Raw genomic sequence first — 18182 nt, forward strand, 5'->3', positions numbered from 1 at the left:
CGATTTTGATTATTCTTCTTTGTACTACAAATTCAAGTTGAAATTCTTTATTGTTCACCATTTTGGAAGTGAAAGATCTTCCCTACTTGGCTATTCCGGTTTCGGTGGGATTCAACCCTCACCCTATTCCATCTTGGTATTACTTGCTTGGGTCTAGCAAATCCACGCACTATCTTTGTTTACAATTATAAATATTGTCCAGTGAAGCTCTATCAATTCTATTGGCAACTATCTTGTTCTAGCAATTTACTCATGTTCATTAGCACAAGAGGAATTGGCAATCCATCACCCACATTCTCCATCGTACCATCACTCACAACCTGTACCATACAGACTCCTTGCCTGCACCGTACAACCATACAACCCACCAAAACCATACATCATTGCCCATACATCGTACAGACAAATCTGCTTCCCCAACTTGACCACCGTATGAGTTTCTAAGTCTACCGTACAAACATCCTTTGTCCATCTCCAGATTCCAACATCTCACCATATGACCTTTTGGTTCTGACCGCACGACATCCTACTCCAGTTGTATGTAGTGTTCCTGTTATAAAATAAGTTGTTAATCAAACTATTGTTAATGGGCCGATTGAGTTAATATATCTCGGACCCATTTTGTTTTGTTTCTGTAGTTTGTGTTGTCATCGGCTATCTTTGTACACCGTCGAAAATTTTTCCCCAACAGGTATTTAAGCACAGCTTGTATGTAGTCATTAGGATATGCAATTTGGATTATTTTCTCTGTACTATGAATTCTTATTGGGATTCTTTGTTATTCACCATTTCAGAAGTGAAAGATCTTCCCTATTTGGTCTTTTCGGTTTCAGTGAGATTCAACCCTCACCCTATTCTGTCACCTATTATACTTTGCTCAGATCTGGCAAATTGGAGCACCATCTTTTGGCAAATATTAATTGAAGGTTATTCGCATTCAAAATCTCCATTCTTGTTTGGCATTATCTAATGTATTCGGGATTAATAATTAATTATAGATTTGAAACCATTCTTTCTCCATATTCCATCCACAACTCGCAATACTCAGGGCAAATACTGTATGACCCCCATAGCATCTTCCTCTCTACATTCTGTATGGCCTCCCATCCATACGACCTCTCCTACCAAACTGTATGACCAACCTCTTAATACCGTACGACCAACATTAAGGATACCATACGACCAACACCGACATTGTACGACCATAGCCTCATTCACTGTACAACTCACATTGCCTTCCCATACGGCCATCAAGTGCTCCCTCAACTGTACAGCCCCTCATACATCATCGTACGACCACCAAGAAACACACCGTACAATCTCCAGGCACCCACCATATGGCCCAACACAATCTGTACATCATCTTGGCCTAGCCATAAATCACATTGTTTGTCTATTGTGTTACAGTGCTCATTTATTTGGAGTTAAACGAATTTGGGAACATCACAGTGGTATCAGAGCTTTGATCCTGCTAGCCTGTGGACAGTGAATGAGAGTTTATAGCCAGAAGAGAAGAAGAACCCATTCCATTGATAGGATGGCTGCTGAACTAGAACCCATAGCTGCCGAACTCATTGCACTACTGAGAGAACTTGTTATAATCACGCACAAATCAATGATACTCAATGACTCATGGAAGAACTCTCAAAAAGTTGGCAAACAATAAAATATCCAAAGAACAAAATGGTCACAGTGTGGACTCGGTGTCAGGTAAAACAAACCCTCATCTAGCACGCTATTGACCTTCCATGCCGTCTTTTCCCCATGGATAGAGACACCATGTGGAGGGAAGCAACCGACTTTTGAAGAAATACAAGAACAACTGAGAGAAGACTAGAAGAACACCAATTTTGAGGAAGATATATCCTACAAAGATTATGCAGATCTGAGAATGAGATATTCGGGAGGCGGAAACAAAGAATATTTTAACGATGATCTCAAGAGGAAGTTGAGTAAAGTAAATCTGACACCATTTGATGGATCTGGATCCATATCTGCACAAGCGTGGGTAATGAAGGCAGATACTCACTTCCAGCTCAATCCCATGCTAGGAGAAGCAATTGAATTTGCGGCCTTACACTTGAAGCGAGTTGCACATGAATGGTGGCATCACGACACAATTGCACTCAGTCATGATCAAATAAATATCTATGCGAAATTCATCGAGAGATTGATAGATCGATTTGACAGCAAAGATCTAGAACTCAACTTCAAAGATTTGGCACAATTGAGGCAAACTCAATCGGTTGACCAATACAATGCAGAATTTAAGAAACTTTTTGTTTTGGTCACAAACATTTATAAAAGAAGATTAATAGTGCTCTTCATGGATGGACTGATAGAACCACTGAAAGGATGGGTAAAAGGGTTCAATCCTGCCACCTTGTCGGAGGCTATTAAGAAGGCAAGTATGGCATCATCAACGACATCATCCTCATGAAGTTACATTCCAAACCACTGGTGTTTTTTGAGGGAGAAAGATAACAAACCTCCACCAAGAACGTTGTATGTGGATGAAGCTACCAAACAGGAGCTCCGAAAGAAGAAACTATGTTTCAACTGTAAAGAACCATGGGAACCTAGGCACAGATGCCTAGGAAAAGGAAAGATCCACTACATTGAGATCGTGTCCGATGATGGGGATAAATAGGAAAAAACACCTCCGAAGACAACCAACATCACGATGACAACAACATGGCTAGTTTGAACCATACCAAAAGAATTGCAAAATTGGTATGGCGTGGAGGAACTATCGCCCTAGACAGTAGCCTGAGGTTCACGATTTTTTGTGCACGGGGAACCCTTCAAGGATAAAGGGTTATGGTGATGCTTGGTAGCGCAGCCACTATGAACTTCATAAACTCATCTTTGGTGAAGCGAAGAGGTCTACCTACATAGACGCATGCAGGATTCAGGGTCAAGGTTGCTTGGAGGGACTCTTCTGCCTTGCACACACTTTGTTCCTTAGCTAAGTATCACAATGGTGAATCACACGGTGACCGAGGATTTCTTCATAGTGGACCTTGATGACATGGAGGTTATTTTGGGCATACAGTGGATGGAGACAATTGATGAATACACTCGAAGCTTCAAACAAATGGATTTCACTTTTGTTGTCGATGGAAAGAAGGTTTTTCACCGTGGAATGGCAAATGAGGATCCGAAGGAAGTTTCTGCACATCAGATGGAGGCAATTTTTCGGCGTGATGACATTGTTTGGGTTGCACACTGTTTTTTCTTAGCAGAACCTATAAAAGGGCACCAGACACCTCCTTAAGATGATGATCTCCAGAATATCTTAAGCGATCACGATAAGGTTTTTATACACATTCCCCTTGGCATTCCACCTCGTCGAGGGTTTGAATATACTATCGATTTGGAAGTAGGAGCCAAGCCGATCATAACCACACCCTACCACCATCCCAAGAAATTCAAAGATGAGATTGAAAAGACAATTCAAGAATTGCGTGAGAACGGATGGATCCATCTTAGTTCTAGCCCTTTCGCGTCATTAGTGGTATTGGTCAAGAAGGACGAGACAATGCGCATGTGTGTGGACTACCGTGCGTAGAACAAAAAAATAATAAAGACTAGATATCCTATTCCAAGGATAAATGAGTTGCTGGATGAATTACATGGCGCAATCTATTTTTCGAAAATAGATCTCCATTTTGGATACCATCAGATCTGCATGAGGGAGGAAGACGTGGAAAAGACGGCTTCTCGTTGTTACTGCAGGCATTATGAGTTCTTGGTCATGTCATTCAGATTAATGAATGCACCTACTACATTCCAATCATGCATGAATCACATCTTCAACAAACAATTGTGTAAGTACTCAATAGTATTTTTTGATGACATTCTTATTTATAGCAGGACATGGGAAGAGAACCTGAATCATCTGGATGAAGTCCTAAGGATCATAAAGGATTAGTCCTTGTTTGCCAAGCAATCTAAGTGTGAACTCGGTATGAAAAAATATTGTACCTGGGACATGCTAGTAAATATGACATTCAAGTTCATCAAGAGAAGATTCAGGCTATTCTTGATTGGCCTCCCCCAAAACCACTCACGAAGTTGTGAGGATTTTTTGGACTGTGCAATTATTACCGGAGGTTTGTAAAGGGGTTCTCTCAGCTTAGCGCACCACTGACAGATTTGACAAAGAAGGGGTCCTTCCAGTGGAACGAAAAGGCACAACCCACTTTTGATAAGCTAAAAGAAGCAATAAGCACTTGTCCCATGCTTGCTTTACCTGACTTCACTCAACTATTCATTATGGAGTGCGATGCATCTGGAGAAGGCATTGGCGCAGTGCTGATGCAAGATAGACACCTCATAGCCTATGAAAGCAGGAAACTTATGCAAATAGAATGCTTATATTCCATCTATGACAAAGAGATGTTGGCCATCGTACATGCACTAACCAACTTTCGACAGTATCCGGTGGGTGCCAAGTCTGTCTTTCATATGGATCACAATAGTTTGAGATATTTTTTGGAGCAATGAGACTTGAACGAGAGGCAACAAAAATGGGTAAGAAATGTTCAGGCTTTTGATTTTGACATTGAATATGTGAAAGGAAAAAACAATGTGGTTGCAGATGCTTTGCCCAAGAAAGCCGCCATCTACTTACTAACCCAGATTTCAGCCGATTGAGAAGCACATTTGTTGGTAGAATATTCCAAAAACACATTTGCCTGTGAGCTAATGGATGGCAACACCCAGGACGATTGGTACAAAGTGTTGGATGACATCATTTACTATAAGAAATATTTTTAGTGCTGATATCCAAATTGAAGTAGAAAATCTTGAAGGAGGTACACGACTCACGACTCACCCTTGGCAAGACACTTGGGCTTCCTCAAAATGTACAGACGTCTTAGGGAGAGGTTTTCATGGAAATGGCTTAAAGGAGATGTATTGCACATGTAAGAGAGTGTGAGGTTTGCCAGTAGAACAAATCCGAACGCACACTACCTATCGGGTTACTGCAACCACTACCAATTCCAGAACATAAGTGGGAAAGTATCTTGATGGATTTCATAATTGGACTTTCCAAGGTGCATGGGAAAGATTGTATCTTTGTGGTGGTTGACATATTGATAAAGTACACACATTTCTTCGCTATCCCTTGAGATTTTTAGGCCACAAAGGTTGCCGATTTGTTTTTTAGAGAAGTCTTTCATCTGCACGGGTTACCCCAAAACATTATCAATGATCGGGATGGGCGATTCATCAGTATCTTCTGGATAGAAATGTTTCGGTTGGCATGGACAGAATTGTCACCAAGTACTGGTTACCACCCTTAGATAGACGGACAAACGAAGATTGTGAACAAGTGGTTTGAAGGATACCTTTGGAACTACGTTTCGGCACAGCAACAGGCGTGGGTCAAACGGATACACCTAGGGGAATATTGTTACAATAACACATACCACATATCTATTGAATGACACCATTGAAAGCTCTATACGGGTACGAACCCCTTCCCTTCATTATCACAGTTTTGGGTGATAGTCACACACCGAGGGTGAGGGACTGGCTTCAGGAGGGATAGGACATCCTCAAATACCTTAAGGAAAACTTACAATGGGCATAAAATCAACATAAGATGTACATCGACAGACACCGAATGAAGAGGAGTTTCAAAGTAGGGGACTTGGTCTATCTCAGGCTCCAGCCATATCGACAATCCTCATTGAAGGAAAAGGGAAAAGAAAAACTGAAGCCACGATTTTATGGCTCCTATCGTGTAGTTCGTTGTATTGGTGAAGTCGCCTACAAGCTGGAACTTCCGGAGGGGAGTCGTATTCATAACGTCTTTTATGTTTCATGCCTGAAGAAGGCCGTGGGGTAGAATGTCACGATAGCCATAGACCTTCCGATGCTCAATGAAGAAGGAAAACTCATATTGGAACCAACTGAGGTCATCAAAGTACGTGAGAAGATCCTACGGAATCACACGGTAAAGGAATATTTGGTGCGTTGGAGACACTTTCCGTTGGACAACGCGACATGGGAGGGCGAGTACATTCTCTAGCACTTGGTATTGCATTTGTTTGAGGACAAGCAAAATTTGGGATGGGAGGACGGTAATGTTCTCCTTATAAAATAAGTTGTTAATCAAACTATTGTTAATGGGCCGATTGAGTTAATATATCTCAGACCCATCTTTGTTTTGTTTTTGTAGTTTGTGTTGTCATTGACTATCTTTGTACACCCTCAAAAAGTTTTCCTCGACGGGTATTTAAGCATGGATTACAGATAGTCATTAGGATATGCAATTTGGATTATTTTTTGTGTACTGCGAAAACTTGTTGGGATTCTCTGTTGTTCGCCATTTCGGAAGTGAAAGATCTTCCCTATTTGGACTTTTTGTTTTCATAGGGATTCAACCCTCACCCTATTCCGTCACCTGTTATACTTTGCTCGGATTTGGCAAATCGGAGCACCATCTTTTGGCAAATATTAATTGAAGGTTATTCGTATTCAAAATCTCCTTTCTTGTTTGGCATTATCTGATATATTTAGGATTAATAGTTAAGTATAGATCTAAAACCATTCTTTCTCCATATTCCATCCACAACTCGCAACACTCAGGGCAAATACTGTATGGTCCCCATAGCATCTTCCTCTCTAAATTCCGTACGGTCTCCCATCCGTACAACCTCTTCTACCAAACTGTACAACCAACCTATTAATACCGTATGGCCAACATTAAGCATACCGTACGGTTAGCACCAACACCATACGACCATAGCCTCATTCATCATACAACTCACATTGCCTTTCGGTACGACCATCAACTGCTCCCTCAACCGTACGACCCCTCATACACCACTATATGACCACCAAGGAACACACAATACAACCTCTAGGCACCCACCGTATGGCCCAACATAGTTTGTACATCATCTTGGCCCAGTCATACATCACCCTGTTTGTTTATCGTGTTACAATGCTCGTCTATTTGGAGTTAAACGAATTTGGGAACATCACAGTGTATAGCTTCACATTGAGACCGTGCGGCCTCCAAAATTGGTTCGTCATTTGAAACGTAGGGGAACGAGAACATCACTAGCACGGGCAATTGAGGCTATGTAGCACAGACAACTCCACTCTGAGGCCATGTAACACGAGCAACTCCACCCTGAGGCTGTGCAGCACAGAGAACCAGATGAGGCCATGTAGCATAGACAACTCTACCTTGAGACCGTGTAGCACAGACAACTCCACCCTGAAGCTGTGTAGCACAAACAACTAAGGTCGTGTAGCACGGACAATTGAGGTTGTGTAGTACGAGAAACTCCATCCTGAGGCCATGTAGCACACGCGACTCCACCTCGAGGACATGTAGCAGTTGCCTTTGGGCCAAGATTGCCTTCAAGCTGAGTTCATCTTCAGACCATTACAATGGTCTTCAGGCCGAGTTCGTCTTTGGAACATCAGAGTCAGAAATTACATTGAAGAAATAATTCAATTCACTATACAACAATAGTGAATTGGAATGTCAATTCAGCTTCAAAACTCAGATTCAATTGCTTTACAACAACAACAATTGATGCACAATTCAAGAAGAATGAGTCCTCAAGAAAATCATAAACTCAAACCTTCACCAAGAAATATCAAAAGAGATAACCAAGAACGATCTATTTGGCTTCACTCATACACCTGTCATTAAAGTTGCATCATCAACAAACCTTTAAATTATAATAAATAAATAACTTTCTAACACATGGCTTCATGAAGACACTTTTCATTTAAGAGGCTTCTACTTCACAACACCAAATTATAACATTAAATAACATAAAGGGCATTGATAATAATGAAGCGTCGTTTATAATTTAATAATAATTTTGTCACTAAAATAACAACTCCCAAAATACTTATCTTTTAATAATGTTGTCTATAATAGGAGTCGTACCTATCATTTCCCCATATGACCAAATACACTTTCCTAAAAAAGAAGGGCCCCTCTTAATCATCGCTCGTTTTAATTCTATATAACTCTGATATCATAACTGATTTGAACTGCAGATCGTACAAATCTAGTAAAGCATGAAGATCCTTAGAAAGGATTGGCCTCTTAATAATTATATTGACAAGATTGGCGTCTCAAGGATTTACAATTAGTTAGTAAATATACTAACTATAACTATGCAAATAGAACATTATAATATGTTCCAAAGGAAGACGCCGATTAGGTTTAATCATACAAGGTATTAAGAGGCCAATCCTTTCTAAGGATCTTCATGCTTTACTAGATCTATCCGATCTGCTAGTTCAGATCAGTTATGATATTAGAGTTATATAGAATTAACACTCTCTCTTAACTTGATAATCATATTGAGAGATAACATATCAAGCACTTCAAAAAGAAGTGTAATCAAAGAAATGACAAAGTTAAGAGAGATTTATCCAAAATAAAATGCTTCAAATGCGAAAAATTTGGACACTATAAATCTAATTGCCTTGAGAATACAAAGCAACAAGTAAATTGTACAAATGTTACTTGGAAGGGGAAAAACTATGATCCTGAGACACATGTATTGTATTAAGTGCTATCAAATGAAGTATTAAGCAAAGCATGGGTAATTGACAGTGAATCATCTTGACACATTACAGGATACAAAGAAGTATAAGACTCGATATTAGAAGAAGTTAATGATGAAGTTACCATAGGTGATAATTCCACTCATTTCTGTCAAAAGAATTGGGAATTGCACCTTGAAACTGAAGTCTGGTATTTCTCTTCATCTCAAAAGAGTACTCTATGTATTAGGAATCAAGAGAAATCTAATTTATGTTACAACACTTGAAGATGATGGACATAAGGTTGCATTCATGGACTGTAAAGTAATGACCTGGTCTAAGAACTCTTCATTTAAGAAATCAAAGTTGATTGGTCATAGAAAGGGATATTTGTATGAATTAAATATAGAACCTATTCAAGCCTTAATTCACGAAGCTGCTAATATAAATGAAATGTGGCATAGAAGGTTAGGACATCTAAACTTCAAAGCCTTATTGACTCTAGAAAAGATGGTTACTAGTTTACCTAAGTTGAATAAAGATCATTCGAGCATATGCAAAGGATGCGCTCTAGGTAAGAACGCCAGAAGTCCATTTTAAGATAGCACTAGAAAAACTAACAATGTTTTAGAATTAGTCCACTCAGATTTATGTGGACCTAGGTCTATTCCTTCTCTTGGAGGATTCTGGTACTATATACTTTTTATAGATGATTTCTCTAGGAAAACATGGATTTACTTCTTAAAATATAAAGAATCAAAAGAAATCTTTAAGAGATTTAAAGAATTCAAATCCTTAACTGAAATCCTATTAGGACTCAATTAAAAATCTTAGGATTGATAATGGAGGGGAATATACTTCAAATTTGTTTAAAGATTTTTGTAAAGAAGCAAGAATTAAGAGGGAGTATATTGTTCCTTATAACCCATAGCAAAACGGGGTAGCAGAAATGAAGAATAGAACAATTATAGAAGCAACAAGAGCTATGATATTCGATCAAAATTTAGAATATTATCTTTGGGCAGAAGCCTCATGTATTCCTGTCTATATTCAAAATAGAAGTCCTCACTCCCACCTTAGAGATAAAACTCCTGAAGACGTCTTTTCTAAGGTTAAACCAAATATAAGTCATCTTAGGATATTTAGGTACCCAGTATACATACTTGTTCCAAAAGAAAAGAGAACTAAGTTAGAACCCTCCAAGAGGAAAGGTATTTTTGTCGAGTATAGTGAAACATCTAAAATATATAGGGTTTGCATACCTAGTCAGGAAAACATTAAACTTAGTAGGGATGTAATATTTGAAGAAGATTTAGCATTTAAAAGAGCCCTAAGTTTTGAAGATCCTAGACATATACCTAGTTCTGAAGAAAATCATGAATTTGAGTTTCAGAGGTAGAACATTAAAGAAATTGAAGGTGAAAATCAAAATCTTAATTTTGAGGAAACTCTAAATCCTAAAAAAAGACCACTTTGGGCTATTAAGACTATGGAGGAAGCACAAGACTTTGCTGCACCATTTGGAACCTTCAGAGAAAACAAAAGACCCAGAAGATTTTCTAGCTATGTAACAAATATGAATGATTTATCTAAATCAGAACCAACCAATGTTTAAGATGTAATGAACCCTTGTCGGAATAAAGTTGAACCCTGAAGTAGATGGTTAGTATTAATAAAAGATGTATGAAACTCAAATTAAAACATAAAATTACCATATAAAGACTACCCCATATAACCCATTACTAATCCTTCAGAAGAGACCCCCTTCCTCTAACATCCGATTTTTCACTAACTAAATTTAGTCTTGAACTAAACGGATTTCTATCTCTTAATCACGTGACAAAAGTTTTCCAATCAACTGTTTAAACTGAAATAAATCTATATTACAATGCTGAACTACCAAGATTACAAATTTAAAACATTTACAACTAATTCAGCTGAAAGTAATTATTTTTAACCGAAAAAAAAGCAGGTATTCTTGAAAGGAAATTCAAGAACGAAATATATTTGATCATGTAATAACTATCTTTAAAGTAAATGACTTTCAATTTTGAAAAGAAATACTAAACTTACAGGTTTAAAAGAACATACAGATCAATTTGTGAACCTTCCTTTAGTAGTTGTCCAAGCTCTAGCTCTGGTGAGAGGAGAAGCATTGACATAGGCTTAACCTCCCAGCCACAGATCATTACTTATCTCTACAGGTTCTAATTTAATAGAACGGCCCTCCCTACTTTGAGGTCAGGCTTGGGATGTTCATTGTGGGTTGAGGTCCCAGCAGTTATTCGACGAAATAACTAAAGCATCTGGACAACAACAAGATCAATTGTTCCAGCAAGTCTGCTTAATTCCACCTTGGCCAAGGATTTCAAAATGTGGGTTTACAACCCCATCTCCACCACTCAGCTTGACAACTTATCTCACATGTGGGACTTGCATGAGCTAATGCATTAATTAATTATTATTTATTAGATTCTGATATCATTCTGTCATGTCCCCAATTTTTGGAGGCCGTCTGATTAATTAATTTGATTAACTGGTTGTCCAAAATAATGAATATTTTATGAGGACGACTAATTAATCATTTTAATTAAATAAATAAGTGATATTAAGTTAATTACTTATAAAGTTATCAAATAAATAAATAAATATTAAAAGATAACTTTATATTTAATTAATTTAATAAAGTGACTTGGATTATAAAATATTTAATAAAGTCACTTAAGAGATAAAATCAAAAATGTTCTAGAAGTTTCTAGAGAAGGTGGAAAGAAAAGAATAAATAGGCACCCCGGGGCTCCATTCGAAAAAAGCAGTTGTTTATCTCTTTTTGATTTCAGATTGTGATTCAATCATAGGTGCATTGTGGAACCTAGGGTTTTCGCAATTGTCACAGTTGGCCATTGAGAACGATAACTCTCAATCGGTACGCAATTTTGAGGGTGTGAAATATCATCCGAATTATTGCAGATTGGAGGTGACATTCGGTCATTTCATCAGGGCGACTATCTGTGGCTTAAGGCCAATTTTGTGGTTCTTGCATCACTATTCATTGAAGGATCAGCGAGAGTGGAATTAATCATCATCTTCACAAATTATTGCAGGATTGGAGAAAATTCGAAAGGGAGCTGGGAGGATATTGTTTGGCATCAGATTTAAGGATCTAGTTTAGTAGAGACTGATAGCAATTAAAAATTGTATGAAGGAAGAGGACCAGGCTTTTAAGAATTTTCACATACCATAGTCCGGGTAGTGAAGGCACTTTGGACATTACCTAATATTATCACCGAGTTCCATGAAGGCGGGCGAGCAAATATTTAAGCCACGATCCTAACCTTCAGCGTCCATCACCAGTTTGGGAAAGGCATTTTCGAGCTGAGTAAGGCATATTTTAGAAATACGCAATTAACAGGAAAGGGCATTATTTCCAGTTCGAAACTCATAGTGGATACAGCAATTTTTGTTGGGTCCTTGAGCGCTGTCTTCCTTCAGATTGGGCGCTCCATCTATGAGCAATTTCGTCACATCCAATTCTCAGTTAATCACTTGTTGAACGAAGCCGTACATAGCTGAACAGGGCACGGGACACAATGAATTATGTCCATATCGCTGGCTGCCAGAATTAATGTCATTAGGACCGGAGGCCATTAATTCTGAATGAATTATCATATAACAATTGGGAACTGTCCGGAGGGTTGAGGAATTTGTATAAAAATGTGCCACAGCCGTACAGGTACGGCAGTACAGTAGCAGACAGAATCAGAATTAAACTCACTCAGTAATTTACTCCAGCAAGGTTGCCTGAATCAATTGCTTGAATAGGAGGTAGTGAACCCAGGACAGTTGGAGTAGAGACCCGTGCAGCAGGTTGAAGACACATTCCCAGAAAGTGAAGGACTGATACGAAATCTGTTAACAGCATTACAAACCTGTCGGAATCATGAAAGCAATAAATCTCAGGTTTTGATGTTGTTTCTATTATTTGAAAACTGAGTACATTATTTGAATTGTAAGACCAGTAACGGAAATAAGAAAATACTGTGGGTATTACTACTGCAATTATTATAGCCATCACATTCAGTAAATTAACTGAGATATCTTTCCATTTAAAGGTGTGGCACATTTATAGTACAGTTTCAGTTTAAACATTGTTTCTTAGATAGGATCATTACAGTGGCTTGTTTGCAAAGTGTTTGACGAAACGTCAAACCACTGAACTATAAAGATTTTTTTTGGAAATTGGAAGGTGCTATAACCTGTTGGGGTTATTACACATTCTTGTTTTTATAGGTTCATCTACACCTCCTCACCATAATCAGGCCATCAAGTCGGTGATTCCTTGGTGCCTTTTGAATAGCTTCACTTAGAGACTTTACACCTTCTTCACCATATTCTGGCATTTTCTTGGTGAATACCTTGGTGCTTACAGTTCATTATCTCAATCTCACTTATTAAATTTTATAGCAAGATGTATTTGATTTGTACTCGAGAAAAAAAAAAACATCATTCTTAAAAAGGGAAAAACAGATAATTACACAATCGGATAGTAAAGGAAGATGTCTGATTTAACATATGTTAATGGCAATGATATTAAAGTAAACAATCGGCAGATTGGAAACATAACAAGCTCCACTGTTTATGATTGGAACATACATACTTCAATTTGAAAATACATGGAAAATGATTTACTGGTACTAAAATGCAGTATCTTATATTCTATACGGGCTTTTCTTTCTCATATTAAATTGCCGACTCAAGAAAACAGACGTGATAACAAGGAAAGCATAAAAAAAACGATTAAAAGAGTTGGATTATCTTACTTGACTCTTTCTAAATCCAATTCTGAGAAGAGTATGCACTTGGTATTAACCATCTACCCTTGATGCAGTGCAAGGCAGGAGAATCCTCAAAGGAGATGTCCTAGCCCCCAACAATATAACCCCGCAGCAGAAACACAACAACAAGAAGCAATAACACAAGATTTGATACCAAATCACAACTCTTTATTCATAAAATAATTGTTACATGCAATGTGCCGGGCTGTAAGGTCTTCCCAGTTACGGCCAAATACAATAGCAATTACAATTACAGTTCTTCAAGATCCCTCAAGATCCAATCCAAACACTAGCTAGTCCAGATCCACACTCTGGTAGAAACCTCCAAGATCTCAACTTGTGCTTGCAAGTCACCAAGCAACCTCCTTGTTTCTAAACCACAGCCACTAGCTCTTCTCCACCTTTACCCAAGATCCAAGTGTAAACTGCCTCACATTCGGCACTCTATCCACACATTCACAACTCCATCACAATCCTGCTGTAAACTGCCTCACATTCGACGCTTTGTTCATAGACTCAGGAAAACTTGCCCTTTGCTTCCTCCCTCTCTCCAAGCTTCTACTAAGAAGAGATCACACCTTCAAGCTTGACCTTCCAAAGGTTGATTAGAAATGCTCATATGCCTTGCTTAAATAGGCACTTACCACCCAATGCATGATTTATCCACAACCTTCTAGAATTCCACCTACACACCTTGATAAATGGAATGACAACCATTTTTATTTTATTTTTCTGTTACGCCACCTATGCACCTCGAAAATAGAAATTCCTTTGTTCTTTTCTCCTTTTTTCTTCTATTTTTCTATTTTTTTATTATTTTCTTTCTATTTTCGTCATTTTCTCTCTCCATTTAAAAAAAAAATTATTATTATAAATTTTTCCATGCAAGATGCTCTTGCATCAACCCTGAATCAGTGGTTGTGAATACAATCGATTTGATTTTCCAAGCGGATTACAAACAAGGCCGAACTTAACCTCTGCAAACGGCTAAAATAGAATCTCAAGTTCCCAAGAAAAAGAAAGGCCGATGAAGTATATAGGTGTAGGATGCTGAAAACAGGATGATGCCAAGAATGTTTAAAGGTTCGATTAATAAGCTTAAGCCCGACCTTACGGCTACCATTAGTTTCAAAGATCATATTCGATACGTGTTTTCAATCGGTTAAAAAGAAAAGATGAAGGGAGGGAAAGAAAAGAAGATGAAAAGTTTTAAATATTTAATATTATTTATAATTGTTTTATTTTCTTGATTATGTTTATATGTATGTAATAGTAAGGTGGCATTGTTGGATTAATGTTTTAATGTAACAGTGTCACTTTATTATTATTTACATATGTTCATATTTGAGAGTATAAAATAATATTTATATGATATTAATATTTGAAAATTCTTCAAGGTAAGATCTTATGTTTATTTTGCATTGTTTTATTATAACGTTTTAATTATAGCTCATGTGGTTCCACCATGAAATATGTTGCCAAGTCCTAATAACCTTGCTAGGATGATTTTAGGTCAAACCTGTCGCTCCTGATGATTGAACCATATGACCATCCCCTTCCGATCACCTCATTTCGCAATGCTTCCCCTCTCTCTCCAGTCTTCATCTTGTAATCATTCAAAACAACATTCTCGCCAAGACATCAATTCAAGATTTATAAATGGTTAATTAAAATCATCAAGTGACAGTTAGGAATTTCATCAATATCATAATAACTAACTTGCTCATCATATATACATACAATGGCTACAATTGATTGACTCTAACTCACATGAATAAATTGATACAACGGCTAGAATTAACTAACTCAATTTCATATGATAATTAAATCAATACAACAGCTATAATTAACTAATTCAATTTCGCATGAACATGAAGAATTAAGCAATGGCTATGACTAACATGATATAACAATGGCTATAATGAACTAATTCAATTTCACATGAACATGAAAATAATTTGGTTCAACGGCTATAATCAATTTAAAATTTTAGGGCAAAAATTGGGATGTAACACTTTGAATTACTCAATCCTCTATGGGAATTGTTTTCCCGATTAAGTAATTTGTCAAGGAGTATCTAACTAAGGCCTCTTGGGATCTCGAATTAATCACTTGGTAAAGGTCCCTCTTTTACCAAGGTCCTTTGTCATATGCATATGTTGATTTTCACAATATATATATTGTCTCCTCTTCGCAGTTTCTCTCTAAAGAAACTAAGCTCTTATCCAAAGAATTTAATTTTTATTGCTTATTGCATTTTGAGTTTCTCTCTAAAGAAACCAGATATTTCATAAGCTTTGTGCAAAACTCTCTGTGTCTTAATCTGAATGTTTACTCTGGGTTTCTCTCTAAGGAAACTGAACATTCAAAGATCACCTTATTCCAATAGCTCGCAAGTAACGTGTCTTTGCAAATTACTTGACTTCCTGGTGTGACGTTTGCTGAAATCTTAATAAGATTAATCTTGCTTGAATGTGATCTACTGTTAATCAACCTCCTTACAAGAACCCGATTCTAATTAATGATGCTGTTGAAATGAATCCATAGATGATCCTTCAATATTTGTTCTCCTTATACAAACTTTGAAACAATTAATATCTTCGATTTACCCTCACCTCAATATTGGCGCACTCATCTGTCATTGTGTTTGATGTTTATTTCTTCACACAATGGTTGTTCTAAGGTCTGATGAAATTCGACAACTTGTTCACTGTGTATTTTCCTCTGTTGGTTTCCTGCTCCTCCAAGATCCCGATAAGACTTCATAGATATATGTCGTGAAGAGACCCGTTTGTTCAGTCGGGTTTAATTCACGCCGCTTCATCATAATATGAGATTGAGTGGTAATCAATATCGCACTTAATTTTATTAAACCTAATGATATATATTTAATAATATATGTTTAAATATATATACAATGATCATTAATTCATTATTATTATTTTAATTATTTTAATTATTTAATTTATTACTATTTTAATTTATATATACAATGAGATTATTTTATTTCTTCTTTATAATTGACAATTATTACAACAATATGAATTTTAATATGTAATGTCCCGTTTTTGACAGGCACCAGCTACTTATTTTATTTTAGCCTTTATTTTCCCTGGAGGCTAAAAAGGAAGAAATAAGGGGGAAAAGATAAATTAATTACTTATAAGGTTACTAAACAATGAAATATTAAAAAGTAACTTTATATTTAATTGATTTAATATTAAAGTGACTAACATAATAAAATATCAAAAGGTCACTTAAAAGAATAAAGTGCTGGAATCCTCTAGAAGCTTCTTAGAGTCGCTTGTGAAATCTTTATAAGGAGCCTTTGGGGGGTCATTTTACACATCTTGAGTTGCATATTCATCTATTGTGCTGAGAGCCTTAGTGCTTGCACACTTGCCTGAGGGTTTGAAGACTCTAAGGTGCCAATTTCGGTTGTGAGATATCAACTCTAGTTTGGAGTGGAGGAATTGGTATTCAGCCAATTCATTTGTGATTAATTGGGAGATAATATTCAGAGATTTTTGTTCAGCCCGTGCATCTAATTTTTGACATCAGTTGGCAAGGAGAAAGGTTTCAATTTTCGCAGCGGATCCGAAAAAGAAAAGCAAACAAGCAGAGCTGAAAAAAAAAATCCGAAAAAGCAGTCCGAAAAAGCAAAGCGAAAAAGTAGAGCCGAACAAGAAAATCCGAAATAGCAGTCTGAAAAAGCAAATCGGAAAAAAGAAAAGCCAAAAAGCATGTCATCTCAGCTACTTATTCCAGGTTCTTTTGGTATTTACATTTGGCAATTGTAGATGGATACATTTGACAAGTAATATATGTCTTTTTGTTACCAAAGTATTTAGTCACTGTAAACATTGAAGTATTGAACAGAAATCAACTTAATTCAGCTGTTCAGTTTGTATGCCAAATGTTTGTAAAAATGTCTCACTGCATAGTCATTCATAGGATGCATGCCAAGTGTTTGTGAAAATACCTCTTGGCTGTAGGTGTGCATTTTACATCAGAATTTCATGTACTTGCATTTGGAAAATAATAAAAAGAAGTTGCATATGACTTTGATTTTCAATTAGTTATTTTGCAATCATTTGTATTCATCAATATCATTGGCATTCAAAAGTCATAGCAAAACAACAAACATCAGCAAACTAAGGCTGCAGGGGAAGTGTTTGACAAAATTCCTAAGGTAGAGAAACAAGGATAAAACTTCAAAAATTGTCAAGGCACTTTACATAATATGGGAAATTACACAGGCTATCACAGTCCCTCCGTCTCAATTTTGCTTGTCCTAAAGCAACTTGAGTGTTTCTCCCTTTTCCCAAGTAGCATCTTCAATGAGCAAACCTTTCTATTTAATTAGGAACTCTTTCACAGTTCTATTTCTTAACACTTTTTCTTGGATTTCCAGAATTATTTCTGGTTCCAACCGGAGTTGTCCTTCGTCATCCAGAGGGGGAAGTTCTACAGAGGATATTATCTGGTGGCCAAAAACCTTCCTGAGTCTAGATACATGGATTACGTTGTGGATTTGACACCACTGTAATGAACCCTTATCGGAATAAAGTTGAAACCTGCAGCAGATTGTTAGCATTAATAAAAGATGTATGAAACTCAAATTAAAACATAAAATTAAAGTATAAAGACTACCCCATATAACTCATTACTAATCCTTCAGAAGAGACTCCCTTCCATTACTCAATCCTCTATGGGAATTGTTTTCCCGATTAAGTAATTTTTCAGGAAGGAGTATCTAACTAAGGCCTCTTGGGATCTCGGATTAATCACTTGGTAAAGATCCCTTTTTTA

The 18182-nt window shown here is 37.1% G+C and overlaps 1 protein-coding gene across 3 annotated transcripts in view; it reads right to left on the reverse strand.

Moving 5' to 3' along the window:
• Nucleotides 1-18182, reverse strand: part of LOC149552253 (AMP-dependent synthetase and ligase family protein) — a 329479-nt gene that overhangs the window by 97238 nt on the left and 214059 nt on the right. The gene's annotated exons all lie outside the window — the stretch shown is intronic.

Source organism: Cupressus sempervirens, chromosome 6 (genome assembly GCF_028749045.1).
Source record: "Cupressus sempervirens isolate cs-2001-9-10 chromosome 6, ASM2874904v1, whole genome shotgun sequence".
In the NCBI taxonomy this organism is placed as follows: Eukaryota; Viridiplantae; Streptophyta; class Pinopsida; order Cupressales; family Cupressaceae; genus Cupressus; species Cupressus sempervirens.